Source organism: Nomascus leucogenys, chromosome 4 (genome assembly GCF_006542625.1).
Source record: "Nomascus leucogenys isolate Asia chromosome 4, Asia_NLE_v1, whole genome shotgun sequence".
Taxonomy (NCBI): Eukaryota; Metazoa; Chordata; class Mammalia; order Primates; family Hylobatidae; genus Nomascus; species Nomascus leucogenys.
Window position 1 is genome coordinate 67414216 of NC_044384.1, and position 24319 is coordinate 67438534.

Genomic DNA, 24319 nt, shown 5'->3' on the forward strand with positions numbered 1-24319 from the left:
TTCTTCTACTATGCGTAAAGTGTAATATCACCAGAAGGTAGACAGTGGTAAGTTTAAGATATACACATACAGCCTAGAGCAACCACCATAATAACACAGCAAAGAGTTATGGTTACTAAGCCAACAAAAAAGATAAAATGGAATCTGAAAGAGACTCAATTAATCCCAAAGAAGGCAGAAAAAGAGGGAAAATGGAATAAAGAACAGATGGGATGAACAGAAAACAAAGAGCAAGATGGTAGATTTAAACTTAACTATATCAATAATCACATTAAAATGTAAATGGGCTAAACACCCCAATTAAAAGTCAGAGATTATCAGATTAAATAAAAAGAAAGATCCAACTATATGCTGCCTACCAGAAACCCACTTTAAACATTAAAAAAAACAACAACGAATAAAGAAACCCATCCAGCTGCTTTCTTCGATACACCAAGCTGTTGGGAGCAGCTAGGAAAAAAAATTACACAAATGAGTATCTTATTGCTGCTATAAATTCATGGTATCCATCTTTCTTTTTGCACTCCTCATGGCCATTAATCTAAGGTTTCTCCACACTAAAGCTGCCTATGCTATAGCAATGGCATTCTTCCCTACTCCACAGGAAAAATAAGCTGTTCACCCTCATACCTGTTATGTTTCCACACCCATCCTTACCCCATGTTTGCCAAATTCAGAGAAACAGGAATCATGTCCCTCCTTCAAAAGACAAGTCTTAAGAGCAGGAATGGTCTCTGAGGCCCCACGGGGACAGGAGGTGCGGGTTGCTTCCTCTGCCCCGGGAGGTCCTTCTCACTGCCTCTGTATTTCACAGCCCATTTCCCCAGGTGCTTGATCAGAGAACCTAAGCATTCTCAGACAACCTCCTAAATATCTCATAGATCCATTCTGATCTCTCTAATTCCACTGGCAGGGTGCTTCCAAGCCTCATTTATCTGGTTTCTACCTGACCGGCAAACTCTTCTCCTAGTATTTCATCCTGTTCCTCCAATCCACCCTCCGGTCTGCACCCAGACTGATCCTTCAGAAAGCCAAATGTGAAGCTGTCACTCATCCCTGCTTCCCACTCTCTGCCTTCCCACTGGCTTTGAGACAAAGCTCTGGCTTTTCAGCCAGCCTCATGTGGCCAGTCACCTCATTCCACTCCAGCCTCCCTGCTCCTAGGGGCCACAGTCCTCCTTCAGGTCCTCTGCATCTCAGCTCTTTCTTATCTCAAAACACTGGCATATGCTCTGCCCTCAGCCTTGAAAGCAACTCCACCCTCTCTCCATCTCCTCCCCATACCCATCCTCCAGCTTTAGTGGCGTGACTTATCCCACAAACACAGGGCATGCAAGTTTCACTGTCAAAACCTTCTTCCAGTCAACTTATATCTGACTCCAGCCCTATCACGTCAGGCTGGAGGAAAATTAGATCTCCATCTTTCCTGAGGCTTTCACTCTACCCTACCCTCCAAATTTTACAGAATCCTGGGGTCTTATGCCTGGAAGCCCCCAGTGTCCAGTCAGCATTCATCAGTCTGCCTCTGTCTGTGATTGCCTGGAAACCCCTGTCCAGTCCGTGTGGTCATGTGACCTGCAGGCTCCACTGTTTCCTGGAGCTGCCTGGACCACAGGACACTGGGGAAGGCGGGGCAGCCGGGTGGCCAGAGCCCTTTCCTCTGTGTGCACCACCCAGGCAGCCTCTCCGGGGTCCTGCCACCTCCTGGGGTTACAATGACAGATGGCTGCATAGTTCGCTCATTCTCTCTCCACAGTCCTGAGACATTGTTTCTCTCTTGTGCAACATCTCCCAGTCTCTCTCCCTCTCCCTTGGGGACACCTGTAACAACTATTTCCGTGTGCTCTCCTCCCACCAGCAAAGGTCCTGGAAGCTAAGACTCAGAAAGCCTCACTTCCTGCTTCCAGGGGGAAAGGGAAATGATAACAGAAAGGAAACACCAACTCAGAAAGGTATCCTGCCTCATTCCAGAGAGCCTTCCCTGGCCCCGCAGGCTACGCTCACTGATCTGTCTCTTAGGACTCTTCTCGCTCCTTTGTAACGCTCAGTGTCCCCGTATCCACATGTTCAGTGTCTGAGTCACCCACCAGACTGGAAGCCCCGTAGGGCCCGGAGCCTCGCACAGTGCCTGCCACTTCGTGTTTCTTAGTACTGGTAGAATAAGTGGACGAAGGCAGGAATCAACAACAGTACACTTGCTAGCCCTTTTGCCTGCACAGGCAAAACCTATATACTTGGAGAATCTGTTCTGGGTTTTGACAAACTCTGAAACACCCAGAAAAAAAAAAATGCTTGCTCTTTCTTGAGAAGCTGCTGTAAAGCCCAGGCTAGAAAGGATAAACGAATCGATTATTGGTCTTGGTCCTGATAGAAAAAATTGTGGAAAGCCAAAGGAAAGGTACCTGTTTTAAAGGAAGGGAGCTTAAAATGCAGGCAAACAGCAGACAACATGTCATTGTCACTTGTTTTTATTCTAGCTAATGGCATTTAAATGGCTGTGGTGATACAGTGTCTCAGCCCCGGGTGACACACTCTGTAAAGGGAAGTCTGAAGTGTGGGAGCAACCACTGCACAGTCTATTGTGTCCCACATCAGAATAACAACTCTCACCTCCTCTCCAGCACTTGTGCTTAAGGGAGCGGTGGTGGTTTCAAAATAGGTCCACAAATTCTCTGCTGAACTTCCTTGCAAGAGGTGGAGGCTAATTCCCATCATCTTGAATATGGGCTGGACTGAGTGACTCAGTTGTAACAAGGCGGGCAAAGTGGAATGAAGGTGTACAATTCCAGGATGAGGTCCTGAGAAGGCACAGGGGTGAATGCCCCTTTGGAGAAGCCCCACAGGTGAGGAACCGAGGCCTCCAACCAACAGCCCGCGAGGACCCAACAGTCATAGACTGAGTGGGAAGTGGATCCTCCAGCCCCAGGCAATCCAATGACCTGAGCCCCAGCCTACACCTTGACTGCAAGCCCATGAGAGACACTGCACCAGAGCCTCCCACCCAAACCATACTGACTCCCGGCTCTCCAAAGCTGTGCAAGATCACTAATATTTGTCATTTTAAGCTGTGAAATTTTGAGGGTAATTCTGTACCTCTGGCTTAGGCTCTAGTTCTGGCATCCAGTTCTGGAGGTTCCAGAGAGAGGTACTTCTAGCCTAGAAACTTAAAGGTGTAGGTCAAAGTTCCTTATAGTCCAGGTTCTGGAAACTTCTACCCATGGGGTATTTCCCCAAGTGTGGTACACAAGATGATTGTAGATGGTGCAAAGATGAGCGTTTATTTTCATAACACTTCTGAATTTAGTTTACTGTGTATTGGAAAGTGCTGGTTTTCCACTTTGGAAAAGTGATGGATTTCTTAGTGTCTAAGGGGAATTTGTGCAGGGAAAGGAATGCTCACTAGTAACTGTAATTTAGGCAATGTACCAATTATTAATCTTTGGAATTTATTAGATAATTGGCATTCTTTGAGATAGTAAATAATCAACACTGCCCTAAATATTTATACTTACTTACAACTAATAATAAAAAATTATGGATTTAGCAAAACAAATTTTCCCAATCAATAAAAACCTAGATTGCAAACTTAACCCAGCACTTTTAGGCATTTAATTAAAATCTCAATTCTAACATATTAACTTCCTTCAATGTTCTAAGACCCTTCAAATGCAAACTGGTCCCACACACGAAAAATAGATTACAAAATTGATTAATACCCTTACTCCAAAAGCAGTTACGACAATGTGGATACCAAGACTTTAATCAGTGTCCTTTTTTGATCCTCTTCTGCCTGTATATTTTCACTGTTACATTCTTTACATTGTCCTAAGATTTCAGTAACTACGAGTTCAGTAACTCGTATTTTTCACCTTTCTGGAATTTCACAAATTTTACCAGACTCTAAAGTAAGAGAATATTTTCTTGATCCCACTGGGACTTGGCAGGTCTCGTATGGGTGACCTGTTGATTTTTGGTCAGGACATGGTTATACAGACCAAGCAGATTCAAACCTGAGCTTGGCCATCAGGATGTTTCTTTTTACTACAAAGAAGCTGCACTGGTTATACCCTGGGACTTCTATGTTCCTATCTTCCTTAGTGATGGTAACTTTGGAGACTTGGTGTCTTTCCCAGGAATGAAATGGTCTTTAAGTTTTGTATTTGACCTCTCCTTATTTTCCAATAATTATGATTTATTATTCTGGTCTATTAGCATAATTGGAAGCTTATGGGCATATGTCTTATTAGTATCTCTTTATAATTAGTAGAGTTATCCCGAGGTTTCCTCCTTTGAGAAAAGACAGAGTAAGTCTGGAGTTGGCTCGTTCTTCTTTTAAGGACATTTGACCGCTTCGTTCTGCAGGAACGCATGTTTGACTCCTCTTTAACTGGTTACTGTGTGAGAGCAGCAAGGCTGACCAACAGCTGGGGCACTCCCCATCTGCCATCCACACGTTCCTGGAATTACACCGTTCCTTTTTATGCTGTGATGATTTTAACTGACCACCAATTTCAGGTCACTCTTTCCTGCTCATGCTGGTCCGTCAATGTAACTGCTAAATAGACATGTGTTTGCCAAAGAAACAAGACATCCATAGACAGCAGCACTTTTCCACTATTGAAAATAATAAGGATGAGGCATATTCTATTAAACTCACTCTTTAAATCACTCCATTTTTAATACTTAATATTACCTGTCCTGACATTCTTTTCTTGCCCCCAAATATACCTGCAGGCTGTACAGGAAACATAGCGGCTTCTGCTTCTGGGGAGGCCTCAGGAAGCTTCCAATCATGGTGGAACGAGGCATCTCACATGGCAGGAGCAGGAGGAAGAGAGGTTGGGGGAGGTGCTACACACTGTTAAACAACCAGGTCTTGTGAGAACTCACGCACTATCACAAGACAGCACCAAGGGCACAGTGCTAAACCATTCACGAAGGATCCACCCCCATGATCCAATCGCCTCCCACCAGGCCCCACCTCCAACACTGGGGATTACAGTTCCACACAAGATTTAGTGGGGACACAGAACCAAATCCTATCAACCCTCATCAGAGTCTTTTTCTCTTTTAGTTGGAGAATGATGTTAGAGACCAAAATCTGGGTCCCAGGCACGTGTGTGAGCTGTGATGTTGGAAAAATACTGTTTCTGATGTTGCTACTGGGACATTTTTTCTAAGAGTTGCCATTTCTTTTAAAATCGTATCTTCACATTGACTTATCCGAATTGGTGTATGATAATACTAGCAGATCTTTCTAATAGCATGAGTCCACCAACCACTACGACATTCTCTCTAGGATTGATGTGCTATAGAGATATAGTTTCCTTTTGAAATATCATTTAACATCAAAAAGTGAAACGGTTAAAAAATACATTGCAAATAATAGTACAGGCAGTACTGGAATATGACAAGCAACTTGAGTGTGAACTGTGAACGAGCAAAGCTAAGCAACACCTGCAAAGCAAGCTCTGAACTTGCTCACTGGTCTGACCACCTGGGAGGCCCTCTCATGCAACATGTTGGATTGAGTTCCTGGGGTTGCCACAGCAAAGCATCATAGGCTGGAAACAGCAGAAACGTATTGTCTCAGTCCTGAAGGCTGAAGTCCTCAGTCAAGGTACAAGCAGCACCTTGCTCCCTTGAAACCTGTCAGGGAGACATTTCCTTGCCTCCTCCGAGCTTCCGGTGTGGTTGGCCATCCTTGGAGTCCTTGGTTTGCAGTTGCGGTGCTTCAGTCACTGCCTCTGTCTTCACACAGCCGTCTCCCCTGCATGTCTGTATGTTTCCGTGTTTCTTTTCCTTTTATAGGACGCCAGTCATATTGGATTAAGTGCCCACCCTACTTCATCTTAACTAATTACATCTACACTTATTTCCAAATAAGGTCTCATTCACAGGCACTGGGGTGACGACTTCAACATACCTTTTTTAGGAGCATAATTCAACCCATAACAACAGGCTTGTCAGGAAGCAGAGCTCAGCCTTGGCCCGATGCACATTCTGGGTGTGCCCTTCACTCAAGGTCAGCAAGTGCAAAGGCTGCAGGTATTGAGGTTAGAGACGCTCATCCTGGCTCCGTGTGGGCCCCAGGCTCATGCCACAGGCCTCAAGCCCGTCTTCAGCCTCTGGGCTGGACCACAGGGGCCACAGCTTTCTCCTTTTGGTCATCAGGGCAGGATCTCAACCTGAGGGTGGTTGGCTGATCAGAATTCAAACTGAGAGTGGAGAGGTAGTTTGGAAGAAGAAACTTATTTCTACCTTAGAGTTTCCCGAACTATAAAACGAAGCTTTTAGGCTAATTCAGAGGTTTTCCTACTTCACTCTGAGGAGTGATCTCAAGGTCACGTGCAGAAAGAGTGGAGGCTGAGTTCCACGAGAGCGATACTTTCTCTTCTTTCTCCATTTGTGCAACTGTCTACTCTGCACCAAAATCAAGGCTAGGTTCTTTGTGCATATTTATTCTCCTTAACCTTTTTTTTTTTTTTTTTTTTTTTGAGATGGAGTCTCACTCCGTCACCCAGGCTGGAGTGCAGTGGTGCAATCTCAGCTCACTGCAACCTCCACCTCCCGGGTTCAAGCGATTCTCCTGCCTCTGCCTCCCAAGTAGCTGGGATTATAGGCGCCTACCACCACGCATGGCTATTTTTTGTATTTTTAGTAGAGATGGGTTTTCACCATGTTGGTCAGGCTGGTCTCGAACTTCTGACCTCAGGTGATCCACCCACCTCGGCTTCCCAAAGTGCTGGGATTACAGGCGTGAGCCACCATGCCCGGCCTACTCTCCTTAACTTTTAAATAAGCCTATGATATAGATGTTCTCCCCACTTTTTAGAGCAAAACAGACTCAGAATAATTTTTCGAGGTCACTCGAATGTTGCCTGAGATGCGTTCGATCATCGGTGTGTGTTTTGTATTTTATTTGGCAGCAATGAGCAAAGCGGTCTCAGTTCCCACCCCGGGGAATGAACAATCTAGTCGGGGAAGAAATTTTAAAACCACAAAAGTGAATAAATTACAGGTCACAGAGAACACTGTACAGATGGGGCATGTGGAGGACATAAGCCAAGTTCAGACGAGGGGTCTGATGACAGCCTCTGTGAGGTTGTCAGGGGAGAGCAGCCCAGGCCGGGCGCCTGGAGAAGTGCAGGAATTGGAATGCTCCGCGCTGCTGGTGGGAAGGCGAGTGGTCCTGCCGCTGTGGGAAACAGTGCCGTGTTTCCTCAGAAACGCTACATAGAGAAGCATCGCATGATCCAGCAATTGCTCTTCTGGGTATTTGCCCAGAAAAACTGAAAGTAGGGAGTCGAACAGATATTAGTTGGTAGAGTTTGGATGTTTGTCCCCACCCAAATCTCATGTTGGAGTGTGATCCCCAGGGCTGGAGGTGGGGCCTGGTGAGAGGTGTTTGGGTCGTGGGGACAGATCCCTCATGGCTTGGTGCTGGCCTAGAGATAGTGGGTAAGTTCTCATAAGATCTGGTTGTTTAAAAAGTGTGCAACACCTCCCCAGCCCCCACCGTTGCCCCTGCTTTTGCCATGTGACGTGCCTGCTCCTGTTTCGCCTTCCACCATAGTCAAAGCTCCCCGAGGCCTCTCCAGAAGCCGAGCAGATGCCGGCACCGTGCTTCCTGTACAGCCCGCAGAACCGTGAGCCCACAAAACCTCTTTTCTTTATAAATCACCCAGTCTTGGGTATTCCTTTATAGCAATGCAAGGACAGCCTAACACATTGGCACACCCATGTTGATAGCAGCACTACTCACAATAGTCAAAAGGTGGAAACAAGCCAAGTTTCCATTGGTGGAAGAAAGGATTTTTAAAATGGGCATATACACATACAGGAATACTATTACTGTTCAACCTTAAAAAGGAAGGAAATTGTGACTTCTGCTACAACATGGATGAACTTGAAGGCATTATGCTGAGTGAAGTGAGCCAGTCACGAAAGATCAAATACTTTCTGATCCCACTGGCGTGATGTCCTGAGAGCAGTCGCATTCCTAGAGGTAGAAAATAGAGTGGGAGCCACCAGAGGCTGGGGATGGGTGGGCTGAGAGGGTTTGTGTTTGATGGGTACAGAGTTTCACTTTGGGAGGATGAAAAAGTTCTGGAGAAGGATTGGTGACAGTTGTATGACAATATGAATTTACTTAATGCCACTGAAGTGTCCACTTAAATGATATAAATAGTCAATTTTATGTTATGTGTATTTTAGCACAATGACATAAAACAAAATACTTTTCTCCCTCCTGTTCAGGTGAAGGCAGTGCCTCAAAGTAAAGGAGTGCTCTCCCAGCTCTGGGCCTGCACGGCTCACAGGCGGCCTTCTGTGCTGGTGACAGCCTCCCTCATGGGTCCCCTCTCCTCACTGTCCCCAGGCCCGGTTCCAGTCACAGCCTTGCCCCTGCAGGGCCCTCGGGCTCTGGGGAAAACAGTCTGAAAATCCCTGGGCCTTGGATTTCCTCTGCATGTAAGGCCCATGGGTTGAGGGTTTGCCTGGGTAGGCTTTGAAGTGTCTGGATTTTTCTCAGCCCGGAAGAGAAACGCCGATGACTCATGGGACAGGGGCAGGACATTTGCTCATGGAAATCTCTAAGCCCTCTCATCAGTTTGGATCCTCCCAGCTCACTATGGCCACAGCAGCCCCCGGGCCTGCACTGTCTCTCGGTGGGAGCTCATCCTTCAGGAAACATCTGTGTCCATGTGGGCAGCATGTGTGAGCATCAGCCCCCAACCGCCAGGACAAAGCTCCTATTACGAATCCTTCCCTTCTCTGTGGGGCCGTCTCTCCCACATCACCCCCCTTTAGGAAGGGGTGGGGAGGCTTCTTCAATGAAAGGGCTGGCACCAGGTCTCTGTCTCTGACGCTGGCGTAAGCTTCCAGAGCTTTCTCTTGTGCCAGTGCTGAGCTGGAGCCCACTGAATTGAAGATCTGAGTTAGGGGAGCCATGTGACCATGACTGCCCTCACATGTGCTGCTGGGATCGGGGAGCACCTGACCCTGCTCAACTTTTCCCGTAAGAGAAGTGGGGCCAGCCCCTCAGTCCTCTCTAGTTGTTCGAATCTAAATGTACCGTTTAAGTCACGGGTGATCCCTAGAAACCCATTTTCACTGGGTGCTTCTCAAGTATATTTGGGAAAAGAACAGGACAGTGACTCGCTCCACGCTGTCTTCCTGCAAGAAACCAGAGACTCCCAAACCCCCCAGGCCTCCTGTCAAACAGAAACAAAACCAAACTAGCCACAGCCAACTGGGGGTCTCTTCCCTGCCTCAGTTTCCTCGCCTGTTGAAGGCACACACAAAGATGTGTGTGGTGTGGAACAAAATGAAATAGGAAACTGTGGTGAAAATTAAGAGAGCTATGCAAATGTAAAATGCAGCCACTGAGTATTCGAGGTAAGGAATTATATCACGGCCGGGCGCAGTGGCTCACACCTGTAATCCCAGCACTTTGGGAGGCTGAGACAGGCGGATCACCAGAGGTCAAGAGTTCAAGACCAGCCTGACCAATATAGTGAAACTCCGTCTCTACTAAAACTACAAAAGTTAGCTGGGCATGGTGGCACGTGCCTGTAATCCCAGCTACTCAGGAGGCTAAGACAGGAGAATCGCTTGAACCCAGGAGGTGGAGGTTGCGGTGAGCAGAGATCATGCTACTACACTCCAGCCTGGGTGACAGAGTAAGACTCTGTCTAAAAAAAATAAAAATAAATAAATAAAAAATAAAAAAGGACGTTCACGTGGATAGAGTGAAAAGTGTGGTAAGTGAAACACTAACTAGTATAACTAACAACCGTGGGCAGGCAGAGGGGGCCAGTGCTCTTCCCTGCTGTGTCTGGGCTGCAAGGAGGCCGGTGTTGACCTGGGCTGGAGGGGCCCTCGACCCTCGGACATCAAGAGCAGCCAGCAGGGTCCTGTAAACAGTGGCAATGCCACAGCCCTGGCCACATGCTGCTTGGAAGCCCATGTAGGTTTGCTGTTGGTTCATTAAAGCAACGTAAAGATGCCCTTTATCTCTCTCTGTTAACACAAATAATAGAATGAAAATGTAATTGCCACAGCATTAAAAGCATTTCTGAAAGTTGCCCCTTGCTCCTGGTGTATTGAAGACTAGATTTGGAGCCACTTGTCACCAGCCCCATGGTGGACTGTGCCATTTACTCCCCCAAAGGACCCCAGGAAACTAACGTAATCAGCCCCATTTTACAAGTGAAGAAACTGATGTTCTAGGGGGGTGAGTGGCCTCCCTGAGGCTGCACGGCTGCACAGGGGCAGCTGCAGGATTTGAACTCAGGCTGACCCCACCTGCGAGCCCCACGGCCCCCCAGGGGTGTTGGGCATCTGGGGCCAACTGCCTGGGTCCCAGCAGCCAGCGCCTGGCTCTTGGGCTGTTTGATCTTGGTCAGTGTATATAATCTCTGTATCTTAATTCCTGGATCTGATCAACTCAATTAAGTTCTTCCTCGCGGCCGGGCGCAGTGGCTCACGCTTGTAATCCTAGCACTTTGGGAGGCCGAGGCAGGCGGATCACGAGGTCAGGAAATCAAGACCACAGTGAAACCCCGTCTCTACTAAAAATACAAAAAAAAAATTAGCCGGGCGTGGTGGCGGGCGCCTGTAGTCCCAGCTACTCGGAGAGGCTGAGGCAGGAGAATGGCGTGAAACCGGGAGGCGGAGCTTGCAGTGAGCCGAGATTGCGCCACTGCACTCCAGCCTGGGCGACAGAGCAAGACTCCGTCTCAAAAAAAAAAAAAAAAAAAGTTCTTCCTCGCATACTGCATATTTTGAGAACATGCCTGGTTATTCCTTCCTTTCCTTCTCTCCCCTTATTGAAAACAAACTGCTGTCTTGTGATTAGTGTGGCCTTGGCAGTTTTCGCCCGGGGCATTTCCACGGAGGCGGCTTCCTCCACTTCCTCCCACACGAAAGACAGCACATTAGCAGCTAATTCATGGGACAAAGGCAGAGGCGGTGCAGATCAGTGAGCCTGGGTGCAGATCAGTGAGCCTGGGAGCAGATGATGAATGCCTGGGGGTGCCTTCACTGCAGCAAGCACTCAGCCCTGCAGCATGACTCAGAGAGCGGCCTCGGGCAATCCACCAGCCTGAAACCACAGAACAGGACTGGCAATCTCAGCACAGAACACTGATGCCCGTCATCATTTAAAGACTCAGAAGCAGTCATGAGGCGGAGTGGATCAGAGCCACTCTGGACTTCTCACGGCCAGCTCAGACGCTCGCATATGTGACATGCACAGGGTGCCCACGTCTTCCTGGGCCTTTGGATGGAGCCCCCGGCCACCTGGAGGGAGTATTGAAACTGATGACGCTAAACTCGCACTTGGAGTTGCCTTCTCAGGTCCCAGCACCTGTGCAGAGGCCTCTCGGGGTGTGACAGTCCCTTGCTGAATGGCACCTTCCCCTCCAGCACCTGCAGGCCTTCCCTGCCTGCTGCGCCTGCCTTGCCCCAGCACTCCTGCCCGACCCTGGAGAAGGTTGGAGATGCAGGGTTTTGTGGAGAGTGCCAGGAAGGGGCCTCCTCGGGGAAGGGAAGCTGATGGCAGCCCCGCCCTCACCTGCCCCAGCAGCTGAGCTCATCCCCTGGGGGGCACTCATGCTCCCTAGAAGTGACAGGTGGGCCCGCTACCCACAGGCCAGCAGAACGCAGCTCCTTTGGGGTGGGGGAATTCCTGCCCTGGCCTTGGCCACAGAGCCCCAGGATGAGTTTTGTGACAGAGCCATCCCCAGGCACCCACTGAATCAGGACGGAGGCCCAGCCTGGAGGTGGGGACTGCAGAGAGTGCAGAGGGCATGAGGAGGCACTCCAGCCATTCCTTGTTCTAAGTGGGACCTCCCTGGGAGGACAGATGACTGCTGCATTAGGAGGGTGTTTCAGGCCCACCTGCCACCTCCAAGGAGTATAAGCTGGCAATGTTGGAAATCAGCCTACAGCTGTCCCTCCAGGTGACCGCATCAGGGGACCAGGACTACGGGAATAGCCACCCAGGTATTGAAGGATTGTCACTCTCCAGGACCTCGCTGCTGGAGCCAGGCCAGTGCTGAAATCCCCGCCAGCAAGGGGCAGCGTGCAGGCTTTCTGGGGCCTGCTCTAGCCTGCCAAGAGAATGTGAGATTCATGGATACGCATGCGGGCGGCTGCACCCTTCCAGGCCACACATTGGACCTAATAGCTCCTGTCTGGTTAGCAGTGCCCAAGAGATTTTCCTGGTGCTGGAAACCTATTGGATTTGGGGTGTGCGTGACCCACCTGGGTCAGAGTGCTTGGCTTTCTGCTCATCTGCTGACTCAATGGGGGGTCTGTGTCCATATACCCATCTCCCCTTTTCCTTGCACTATCTCAGAATCTCTATTTCATAAAACACCAATTATTTGGCTATTACCCTCATTTTTAATTATATATATTAGTTAGAACGTAATCCTCCTTCTCTCTCCGATCTCATTAGCTGACAAAAGCATTAGCAAATTGTCACATGTCTAAATGACCGTGTAATAGGTATTGGTTTTAATTGTTGGTACTTAAGTGGCCGTTATAACAAAATGTTTTGCTTCATAAGCCAGGTGAGCCCCTCGCTCTCCGAGGAGGAACGCTGGAGACTCGGCTGCTCAGAGCCGGATTTGCAATTTGCTGGCCACCCGTGTATAGGACTCCAATATTTTGATATTGGCCTCTAGAGTCGTTTTTTTTTGTTTGTTTTTGTCTTTAGAGGATATAAAATTTACCAGTTTAAATGTACTGATCAGTGGCATTAACTACATTACATTGTCATGTAACCATCACCACCATCCATCTCCAGAACTTTTTCATCCTCCCAAGTTGTACCCAATAAAGAACAACTCCCTTCCCCCAGGCCCTGGTGACCATCATTCTACTTTCTTTCTGTATGACCTGACTACTCTAAGTACTTCATATAAGTGCAATCGTCAACTCTTTGTCCTGTCATTGCTGGCTTATTTCACTCAGCATGTTACCCTCAAGGTTCCTCTATGTTGTGGCATGTGTCAGAATTCCCTTCCTTTTTAAGGCTGCATAATACTCCCCTGTGTGTATATATTACATTTTTTGTATTCATTCATCCACTTGTAGATGCTTGGGTTGTTTCCATCTTTTGGCAATTGTGAATTGAATTACTGGCCTCAGGTGCCTTTGTTTTGTTTTATATTCCAATTTTTTTTTTTTTTGAAATGGAGTCTTGCTCTGTCGCCCTTGCTCTGTCTGCTGGAGTTCAGTGGCCTGATCTCTGCTCACTGCAACCTCTGCCTCCCAGGCTCAAGTGATTCTCGTGCCTCAGCCTCCCGAGTAGCTGGGACTACAGGCATGCGCCACCACGCCTGGCTAATTTTTGTATTTTTAGCAGAGACGGGGTTTCGCCATGTTGGCCAGGCTGGTCTCGAACTCCTGACCTCAGGTGACCTGCCTGCCTTGACCTCCCTAAGTGCTAGGATTACAGGCATGAGCCACCACACCTGGCTTTTTCTCATCTGCTTCTAATTTTTACTCTTCAGTGACTGACATTAGACTCCTTTGTGGCCCCTTTCTTAAATTCTACTAAACCACCTGAGCAACATCTGAGACGAAATTCCAAGAGCCAGTGAGTGAACTCTTTTCCTATGCAGGAAAGAGCTCTTAACCACTGGGGGGGGTCACCCACTCATTTGAGAATCTGAGAAAGTTTTGAATCCTCTCCCATTTGAAAACCATACAGTCACTCACACAAATGTGACCTTTTCAGTTTCCATGGACACCCCTGAGACCCATTTTTAGACCGCAGGTTTATCTCTGCTCTACATAATTCATTTCTTCCCAGAACGTGGTAAATCAAAAGTTTTCTAATCAGAGCGTGGTTGAAATGCTTGAATAAAACACAGAATCACTTCCAGTTTGGCAATGATATAAAGCGGAATGTCTGTGTTTGGAACTTCCCCAGTGCAGAACACGACAGTAAAAAAAAAAAAACAAACCAAACCAAACAAACAAAAAACAGTGCATCCATGGAGTGTCTCCAAAAAGCACGGGAGGCTGGGAGTTGAGTGTGGGACTCTCCTTCTGGCTTCAGAGGGGATTGGTGACTCTAGACATGCAGGGGAGAGCATGCTGGGGAAAGAGGCAGAAATGCCCCCCTCCAAATAGGAGTCCCTCCCAGTACCTGCCTCCTGTGCTCTGACCGTTCTGATTGCTGGCAGCTCTAGCCCCAGCCCACCAGCCTAAGCACACACCCCCTCCCACTGTCCCAGCACAGGGAATCAGTTAGGGAACCAGGAGGCCCTAGCTTCCAATTAGACTGCACATGACCGTGTGTCACTGACCAGGGAGGGGCTTCTGCATGTGGCAGCCGACCTCCGCCTCAGGGCAGCTCCAGTTGCACAGGCCATGGAGGCTGCTGCCATCCAGCTTCGGCTGCAGGAGCCCGGGATCAGCCAGACTTGTCTACTGAGGATGGGGGGGTGTGTGGATAAATTTGCCATATCTGAACAGGAAATACAAGTCAGCCTGGATTTAACACAGAGCTGGAGGCTGAGCCTCAGCTGAGATGCCATGTGTGGCAGCGTGCTGGGGATGTGTGCGCTGATAGCAGGCATCTTTACAGAAGGTGGTGTGTCTAGGAGACATGGGTCCTCGGGTGTGTGCACCTGGGGTTGGACACAGGTCCCTGTGTGTGTGGAAGGGTGAAGTGGGAAGAGGGGAATAGAACAGGAGCACAATGTCTGGAACCTGGTTCCCCACAGAGGGCAGAGCTCCAGAACCAAACCCAAACCCTCCTGTCCTGAGGCCTGTGCAGCACAGGATGCCTGGGACAGCCATTCTGCCTGGGTGTCCCACAGAGTGAGGGACAAGGACAATCTCCCTTCCCCCTTGGTCAGGGACTCCCAAGGGGCTGCAGCCACATTGCTCCTTTTGAGGTTTTGCCACAGCACTCTGGCAGAAATGAAGCCGTCACTCAGGGCAGCCCTGATGGGGGCTCTCTCCCTTCCCAGGAGCCTTGGAACCTCATGGCCAACTGACACCTAACCCTTGTGGCACTTTAAAATCACCCAGGGAGCTTTGGAAACAGGCCCCCTTTCCAGACCCATCATTATAAGAATCTCCAGAAATGGGGCCTGGGCCCCGGACATTTTTTAAGTCCCTGGGTGATTCAAATGTGCAGGCTAGACCCACTGATGGCCTCTTCTTTCCCCTTGGGAAGCCCTCACCCATCTTTGGTAAATACATGATTGATTATGCGTAAGGCGGGTAACTGGCAATACTGAGTCCACTGAAAGATGCTCATTTTAGGATTCTGATAGGGATATTCCTTACAATCACTGTCAGGCAGGTGACAGGTATAAAAAGCTGCCATCGTCATTAATGAAGCGTGTGTTTACCCCATCAAAGTATTTCATATGGTTGTCACTTTAATGGGCATTATTGGACGACACATGGAGAGTTTAATTGCTATTTTAAAATATCCTCAAAAATGTTACACTGTGATTTGGCCTTGAAATGAAAAAATATTGTGTGTTTGATGAGCATGTACACAGAGCACCAGGATGTACCTTTGATGTCACCGAAGCAAATATTTCTCATTTCCATTTCATGGGGTTTTTTGCAAAGTCATAGCCAAGGGCTTTATAGAACCTAACAAAGAAAGACACCACAGAGTGATCCATGAGAAGGAACTGTCCATCATACACCTAGAAACGCAACCCAAAGGCCAAGAGATATCCAAATCTCGGAAACAGCTTTCTAAGAGACACACGGCTCTACTGCACTCTACGGCCCAGTCATCAGGGGAAACACAGGCCCATGCTCTGAGCCCAAAACAAGAGCCACACAGTTGCATAAGGATGCGGAATAGAGAAAAATTTTAGAAAGACCCCACCAATGTATTTCACTCATTTATTCAGTTTTATGTAAGTACGAGAGTGACATGATACAATCCATGTCTATGAATTTCAAAAAGAGATCCTTCAGCAAATATAAAGAAAAATTTGAAGTGATATAAAGCATTGTTTCAGCTTTATTGGAAATGCTTTTCTTAGTGATTCACAAAATGGGTGCATCTTAGAATCAATGGTTTGTTAGTTTCTGTGAAATATGGTCATTTGCTACTGGTCTAATTCCTAGCACTCAAGTTTAACCTGCCCATTGCACGGGCCATCCGAGCTCCCATACTCTGGTTGTATTCTCTTCTGAGAATGCCAATAGGCGCCCCCTTCCCAGGCTTTTCCATTTCATGGAGAGACTCTGTGGCACTGGCCTCTGCCCTCACACTTTCTCACCCAGCCCCATCCTGACAGGTCTTTCAGCTCTTCTCCTCTGAGTTAACCCTCAGGCTTTCTTCTGCCATTTCTCATTTTCACAGTGCCTCTTTCCCTGTAATTCCAGCCTATTTCCACCACACACTGGCAAACAGGGGCCCTAATTTCAATCTGTCACACTTACTCATCTCTAAAATGGGAGGCAGTAAGACAGAGACACAAGGCATGCGCTGGGGAGTCACAGATATGGATTCCCTCCAAGCTTTCTCACTCAGAAGCTGGGTAACCTTGGACATGTTACTTTGCTTTGCCTGAGAAGGGAAGAAAAGAATCACTATGTCTGGGGTTGCTGCAGGATTAAATGAGAGAGTGCGTGCACATTGCAGACCCTCTTAATTATAGCTGCCTCCGTGGCATCCTTCCCAAGTGCAGCTACTATGGAGTTTGGGTGGGATTGGCCAGGTCAGGGCTTGATTGGCTTAATCCCAACCATGTGACCTAGGGCATGTGACCTAGGTTGGTCTAGTCAGATTAAAGCTCAGTTCTTACTCGGATGGTTTGGGGAAGATAATTTCCTTTTCGCCCTGATGGTATAGTACAGTCATCCCTTGGTGTCTGCTGAGGGTTGGTTCCAGGACCCTTGAGGATACCAAAATCAAAGATGCTCAAATTCCTGATATAAAATGGGATAGTATTTGCAAGTAACCTACAACAATCCTCCCGTATTTTTAAAATCATCTCTCGATTACGGCCGGGCGCGGTGGCTCACGCCTGTAATCCCAGCACTTTGGGAGGCTGAGGCAGGCGGATCATGAGGTCAGGAGATTGAGACCATCCTGGCAAACACTGTGAAACCCCGTCTCTACTAAAAATACAAAACAATTAGCTGGGCTTGGTGGCGGGCACCTGTAGTCCCAGCTACTCTGGAGGCTGAGGCAGGAGAATGGCATGAACCCAGGGGGCGGAGCTTGCAGTGAGCAGAGATGGCACCACTGCACTCCAGCCTGGGCAACAGAGCGAGACTCTGTCTCAAAAAAAAAAAATCATCTCTCGATTACTTGTAATAGAATACCTAATACAATGTAAATGCCATGTAAATAGTTGCTATACTGTATTGGGTTTTCATTTGTATTATTTTTCATTGTTGGATTGTTATTTTTAATTGTTGTTTATTTTTTTCTGGTCCTCAGTTGGTTGAATCCAAAGATGCTGAACCTGTGGATCCAGAGGGTCAACTGTGTCTATGAAGGCTGTAAGTAACCCCAGGAGCTCTTGGCTACCAAGAAGCCAGCCTGAAAAGGAGGCTGGCCTTTGAGGAGGACAGGAGGACAGAGGAGGAAAACGGAGCCAGGGCCCCTGTCAAACCACATCTGATCCCTACAGTGACTCAGGTATGTGAGCCATAAAAATTATTTTATTTAAACACATTTCAAGTGTCTTGTCTATCATTTGCAGCCAAAAGCATTTTAAAGGATCCAATATGAAAAGCATGTAAAAAGAACTTAACAGACAGTACTTATGCTATCAACTCAAGTGTTTAAAATTTATAACGGAGATGAGGGAAATGAGTGACATGTCTGTCGCTCCAAGTGAACCTGTTCTGTAGCAGCATGTAAACCCCTGTGCCCTGTTCTAGAATTTTGCCAATAAATGATCACCCCAGAAACCCTAACCGCCACTCTACCAACCAGAATATATCCCATTTCCACATTCGAAGTAAGTAACTCAGGGCAAACCCTTTTAGTGACAGAAAGTATTGACTCCGAACCCCATCTCTCCACTCTCCCCTAGATTAATTAAGTGGAAGGAATAGGAAGCCTGCTGCTCCTCCACAGTGCCCTATGGCACCAGTGTGCCTCACAGAAGCCGCACTGGCCCCACACGCCTCGCTGTGTGCACAGAAGCCTGGGCCTGATGCTCCCGAGTGTTACTGAACTGAGCTGGGATCCACGCACCTGCCGCAGTAGAACCAGATAGCCACACTGAGCTTTTTCTGCGGTAGAAAGGAAGGTGTTTATTTGCAGGGCGCCATGCAAGGAGGCCCAGCAGCCTCTGCTCAGTCCTGGTCTCCCCGATGGCTTGCGGGCAAGGGCTCTCCCAGGCAGGGATGTGCCGCAGGCAAGCGGATGCTTCGGGCACAGTTGTAAATCAACATGTGGAGGGGACACACTGGTCTTTGCTATTAGTTCGGGGGGCGAAGTTTGTTTAAATTTTAGGGTCCGCAAAAAAATATGTTAACTGGCTGGGGAGGGAGGCAGTGACTCCCTCCAAGCCCCCCAGGAAGAAACTTAGAAGAAAGAATGGCCGTCAGGGTTCAGTCCTCAGCTCTCCCTCATCTGAGGTCTGCCTGCCAGTGGATCTGGTTGGTGAGGGTCCTCGGCGGCGGGGTGGGGGTCCAGGTTTCTGGATTTGAACTTCCTTGGCTATTGTTTTACGCTACTGTGACATTCTTGCTTTCAAGTTGCCCACTTCCTTCTCAGGGCTAGCTAGGTGCCTGGAATTTCTCTTGAAGGAACGTAGGATTTTCTTTTATTTACTTGCTTGATCGGGGGACCACAAGCCTCTAAAAAAGGGGTCCCTGCTCTGGCTCAAGAGCAGGAAGGTGTCGAGCCAAATCAATCCTCCCAGGGAAGTGTGGTCTCCAGGAAGCAGAGGCTCCGGACGCACTTCTGAGCCTTCCTTGCCTGGCCTTGGCTCCGCACATGGAAGGAAGGCCGGGGCAGCCCCAAACTTCCTTCTTCACCCTCCGCAGGCGGCCAAGTGCCTCCTGCAAAGAGGTTGACGTGCGCTGCGGACCACAGAGCGCCTGTGCCTCCAGCAGGTCACTGGGCGCATGGCTGTCCCTTCAGAGCACAAGGGTGGTGTTCCTGCAGTTTTCACAGTGGCGGAAAGGGCTCTTCCCGCCCTGGCCCTGCCACCTTGGAGGGGATAGAAGGTGGCCCCCAGCTCCGTGGTGAGCTTGCCTGCTGCGTTAGACTCATCACAGCAGCACACTCTGTGTGCACCCAGTTGTCACAACGTAGGTGGTGTGACTTGAAATCCAGTTCCTCAGAGTAGGGCGAGCAAACTGGGGTTGGGGGGCTCTGAGTGGGGAAGGCGCTTCAGCTGGCAGAGCCGAGCAGAGCTAACTGTGAAGGACGGGTTGCCAATATAAATTCTTCCATCAACAAGCAGAAAACGTGCTTATCACTCTATCATTGTACCCAGGGCTCTGCTACAATTCATATCTTCTTCATGGTTAATGGCGTTTTAGCCCACTGATGCCACATAATACATTTCATCAATTCTAGGGGGAGGCTCCTGCCCAGAACATCAAAGCCAATTTGTAAATATGGAGTGATGGATTTTGCCAGTAAATTCGTATCAGAACAAGGCAATAACGTTCCCACACAAATTAATGTATCTTAGCAGATGTTTAACTTTGAATATCCTGTTTTGAATATATATTACTTGATAATGTATATACACAAAGCATTTTTTATTTCCACTCATTAAATCTCGATCAAACAAGTAATCGTCCTAAACCACAGAGGCACAGAAATCCGTTTTCCCTGCCCATCAAATAGTAGCAATTTATTGTGGTGTAAAATAAATGAACTGCTAATACAATTTTTTAAAAACAGCAATAACAAAGCTAAAGGGCCGTGCCCCTGAGAAAGGATTGCCATGGTAGGCAGGGGTGCAGGGACGCAGAACCAGTGATCAGGTTTGAATTCTAGCTCTGCCACTGACTGAGCGACCTCAGCCAGGTACCTCCCTCCCTGGGCCTCTGTTTCCCCTCTGCTGAAGGAGATGAGCGTCATCTACTTCATAGGGTTGTGGAGGGTCTTAAATGGATTAATTTGTGTGAAGCGTTTAGAACCCTTCCTGGCATTATGTACCTGCTCATATTATTATACCTTAAATGACATACAAGAAAGGTGGAAGCAAGAGTATGCTTCTCCTTCAGGGGAGGGCCTGGGTGTCAGGAGCAATGCCAACCCCTGCATTCAGCTGGCTCCTCCCTAATGCGACTCCTGGAAAAAGAGAGCCTTGGTTTCCCCAGGTGCAGGTGCAGATAAGCATTTTCGTCTCCTCCTGGTGCAGCTGAGCCCAGACCCACCTTACCAGTTCTCTCTGAAGTGCCAATTTCTGGCTCACCTGTCCCCTGCCTCGGGAGGTCACCAAGGCAGGGGGCTTGATGGTAGCGCCCAGTGATATGGGAGCGGGGCAGGGAAGTGCTAGGTAGAGAAAGGCGGGGTCCCTGAAGAAGGCTCCACCCTCCAGCCTATGCCCATGGACCTAGGTGTGGACAGGTACTTCTGTTTTCACACCCAAATGTTGCATTTTCCAAGACCACCCTGACCCACCATGCCCCCCATCTTGTGCCTGTAAAACCCCAAGACCCTAGTGGGCATACACATGAGCAGCTGGTCGTTGAGAGGAACACACCAACAGAAGAACACACTGGCAGACTCCAGCAAGCCATTGACAACAGAACCATGCGGATGGCGTGGAATTCGGCCAGGGAATGTTGGAGGAGAGTCCGGCTGCTGAACGGCCTGAATCCAGGGGAAAACCACCTTCCCACTCCATCCCCCTTCTGGCTCCCATCCGTCTGCTGATGGCTACTTCCACCACTCAATAAAACCTTGCACTCATTCTCCAAGCCCACGTGTGATCTGATTTTTCTAGTACACTAGGGCAAGAACCCCGGGATACAGAAAGCCCTCTGTCCTTGCGATAAGGCAGAGGGTCTAACTGAGCTGATTAACACAAGCCACCTGTGAACAGCTAAGCTGAAAAAGTGCACTGTAACACACGCCCACCGGGGGCTTTGGGAGCTGTAAACACTCAACCCTAGACGCTGCCATGGGGTCAGAGCCCACGCTCCCCAGGACCTGCCCGTCTGCATGCTGCCTCTAGGGGTTTGAGCTGTGGGACACGGAAGAAGTGAGCCACGCCTTCGTCACACGCCCAAACTCCTCCCATTTCACCAGGCAGGACAGAAGATGCAAACCCGGTGTGCAGCCGTGCTCAGTCAGCAGGCGGCAAGCGGCACGACGCTGCACACCTGTCCTCCCTTTTCCAGGCCCCTTGCTCACAGCTGTCTGGGTTTCCCGTCTCTTTATTCTTCCTTTCCTCATCTCCTGTCTTCTCTCGTTCCATCCACTCGTCTGACACATTGTAGATGCTTTTCTCTCCTTGTTGCCATTTCTGACATCGATTTCTGTTCTTTTGCTCACTTGATTACTTTTCTCTCACTTGATTACTTTTCTCTCACTTGATTTGTCTTTTTGACTTTTGATGACCTTCCCTGGGAAGCTCACTTCAAGAGCCTGGTCTCCCCCTCCAACCTCCCTTAGAGGTGGACCATGTTAGACAAGAGGGGTGGGCAAGAGGCCCTTCCAGGACCACCTTTGCCTGCTTGCCTGCCACGTGCCAGCCACTGTGTTGAGTGCTTGCCTGCAGAGCACCTGGAATCCCGCATGCCACCCAATGTAACAATAACAGTCACAGACACATTTTGAGTGCGTGCTTGCTGAGTGCTACGTGTCCGATTCTTCACTTGCCTTAACTATTGAGTCCTCACGAACCATATACGTAGGTACGATTGTTATTCTATCCTTGTAGATGAGGAAAACGAGACACAGAGAGGCTAGGTAGCATGCCAGCATGTCATCGACAGCAGGTGATGGCAGAATTCAGACTCAGGCAGTGCAATCTCAGCCCCCCACACTACATGGCAAGATTATTCCTCTTGATTTTTCCTTGATTAGGAACTGAAGTTCAGAGAGAATGAGTAACTTACCTGAGGTCACAGAGCTTACCTTACCCAAGGCCTCCGAGCTAAGTGGAACATCTTTGCATTCAACTGATGTTCTCCTTATATGCTAGTCTGTGTCCAAATTTCCCCTTTTATATGGACACTAGTCATACTGGATTAGGGCCCACCCAATGGCTTCATTTTAGCTTAATAGAGACCCTGTCTCCAAATAAGGTGACACTTTTGGGGAGACACAATTCAACCCTTACCACAAGGGCAGTGCCTGGATGCAGCAGCCTCAGGAGTGATGATGCAGCCACAGCCTCCCATTAACAGTCCAAGGTCTACATTGTTTCAGTACAAACAGGTTCCAAGACCACCGTGTGGTGAGTGATGACAGCGTTACTGCTTTTGTCTCATGGAGATGTGACCTTAGCCAGCAAGGGTGAACTTGACAATAAAGAACAGAGAGAGATGGTGCCTGGACACCTCGGAGAACTTTCTTGTGCGCTGACGACAATAAATACATAGGTAAGTAGGCCTTCTCCCATCATCCCAGATCTTCATTAGCCAACCACTAGACCTCACATGGACCCAAGAATTTTTAAATACATTTTAATCATACTATTCATACAGACACAACTCCCAGCAAAATATTTTCTCATGGCCTCTCACACCCAAGGGGTGACCCAGGGACCCACTCTGTGCCTGGGAAGCACTGCTGCTGGCCCGAGTTCCCTCTTCATTCCGGCTGCCACCTCCCTGTGTCTCCTTTCTTGATGAGGGTGTGGCTCTCATTAATTATCAATGAGATATCGACACAGGGTTTCTGTCCACCTTAGTAGGGTGTCCTGATATTCCACTTTCTATTCCTCCCTCTGGAATTCCCACCACCCTCTCCCAGCAGGGAATCTTAGCCTCTGTGGAATTTTCTGTTGCCCTCAACCTGGGGTGCTCAGATCCCCCAGTCCACCCACTCTTGCCCTCTGCTAATTCCAGGACCCTTTGACATATTAGCCAGATGCTGGCTCTGCATCTTGCTTCCTGCAGCCCTGAGTACATTGCACACAGAAACGGTGCACCTCCCCACCAGCTTCTCCAAGAGCTTTCCCTTCCCCCTGCAGATGGAGACAGACTAGCGGTGCTGGAGGGCCCACTCAGCACCAGTGCCTTTGCATATGCTTCCTCATGGAATCCTCATACAGGCCTGGGTTTGGCAGATGAGAAAAGACTGGCCTGGGTTTGGCAGATGAGAAAAGTTAGGCTCAGATTGGGGAGTGAGCTGCTTGAGGTGGTGCAGCTGTTCACGTAGGAGCTAGCACCCTGAGCCTGGTGCAGTGTCTGAGCAGGGCTGTTTAATAGAGCTTTAGAGAGGGCATGGGTGAACCCAGGTTTTGTGGGACCTGAAGCTTACACAATGTAGAGGACCCACTTGAACTTATGGAGACATAAAAGACAGGGCTTTGGAAGGGGCCTGTGCAAGTGAGGGACCCTGAGGCTTCAACTTCATTAGCTTCGCAGTAAATCTGCCTCTGAGTCAATAAGTAAGTGAGTAGATGAATAAAGTCGAAGTACAAAGATGTATAATTTTAGAGCTTATAGGACCTAAAAAATGATCAAGTCCTATGTCCTTTTTTAATAGTTGCAGAAACCAGGACTGGAGAGAGTAGCTTTCCCATGAACACACAGCTAAAAGTCTTACCAAGGTTGAGTGGCTGTCCTAGGGTATCATGACTGCAGCCTGGTGGTGCTGAGCCCAAGGCCATGTCTTTACTCTGCCACTAACTCCATCCCTACCTTAGGAACAGTTGGTGCTCATCTGCTGTACTTAACTCACGTCTCCACGTCAGGGCTGCCAACAACTGTACAATGTCAAGGGCCAGGCACAATGAGGTCTTTGTCAAAGGACTCCCCGGAATTATGGGGCACTTACACTGGGTAGCCAAACACAGCATGATCCTGTTAATGGTCTTGACCTCCTCTTTTGGTGCTGGTTTCTGGAGGGAAGAGAAAGGAAAAGTGCTTTTTCCTCTCCCAGAACCTCATATTTCTTTTTTTTTTTTTAATTTATCAAGATTTTTTAAAGTTAATTTTTATTTCAGTAGCTTTTGGGGTACAAGTGGATTTTGTTACGTGGATGAGTTAGCTAGTGGTGAATTCTGAGACTTTAGTGCACCTGTCACCAGAGTAGTGCACGTTGTGCCTAATGTATAGTTTTTAATCCCTACCCCTCCTTCCAGCCTCCCCATTCTGAGTCCCTAAAGTCCGTTATATCACTCTGTATGCCTTTGCACGCTCATAGCTTAGCTTGCAC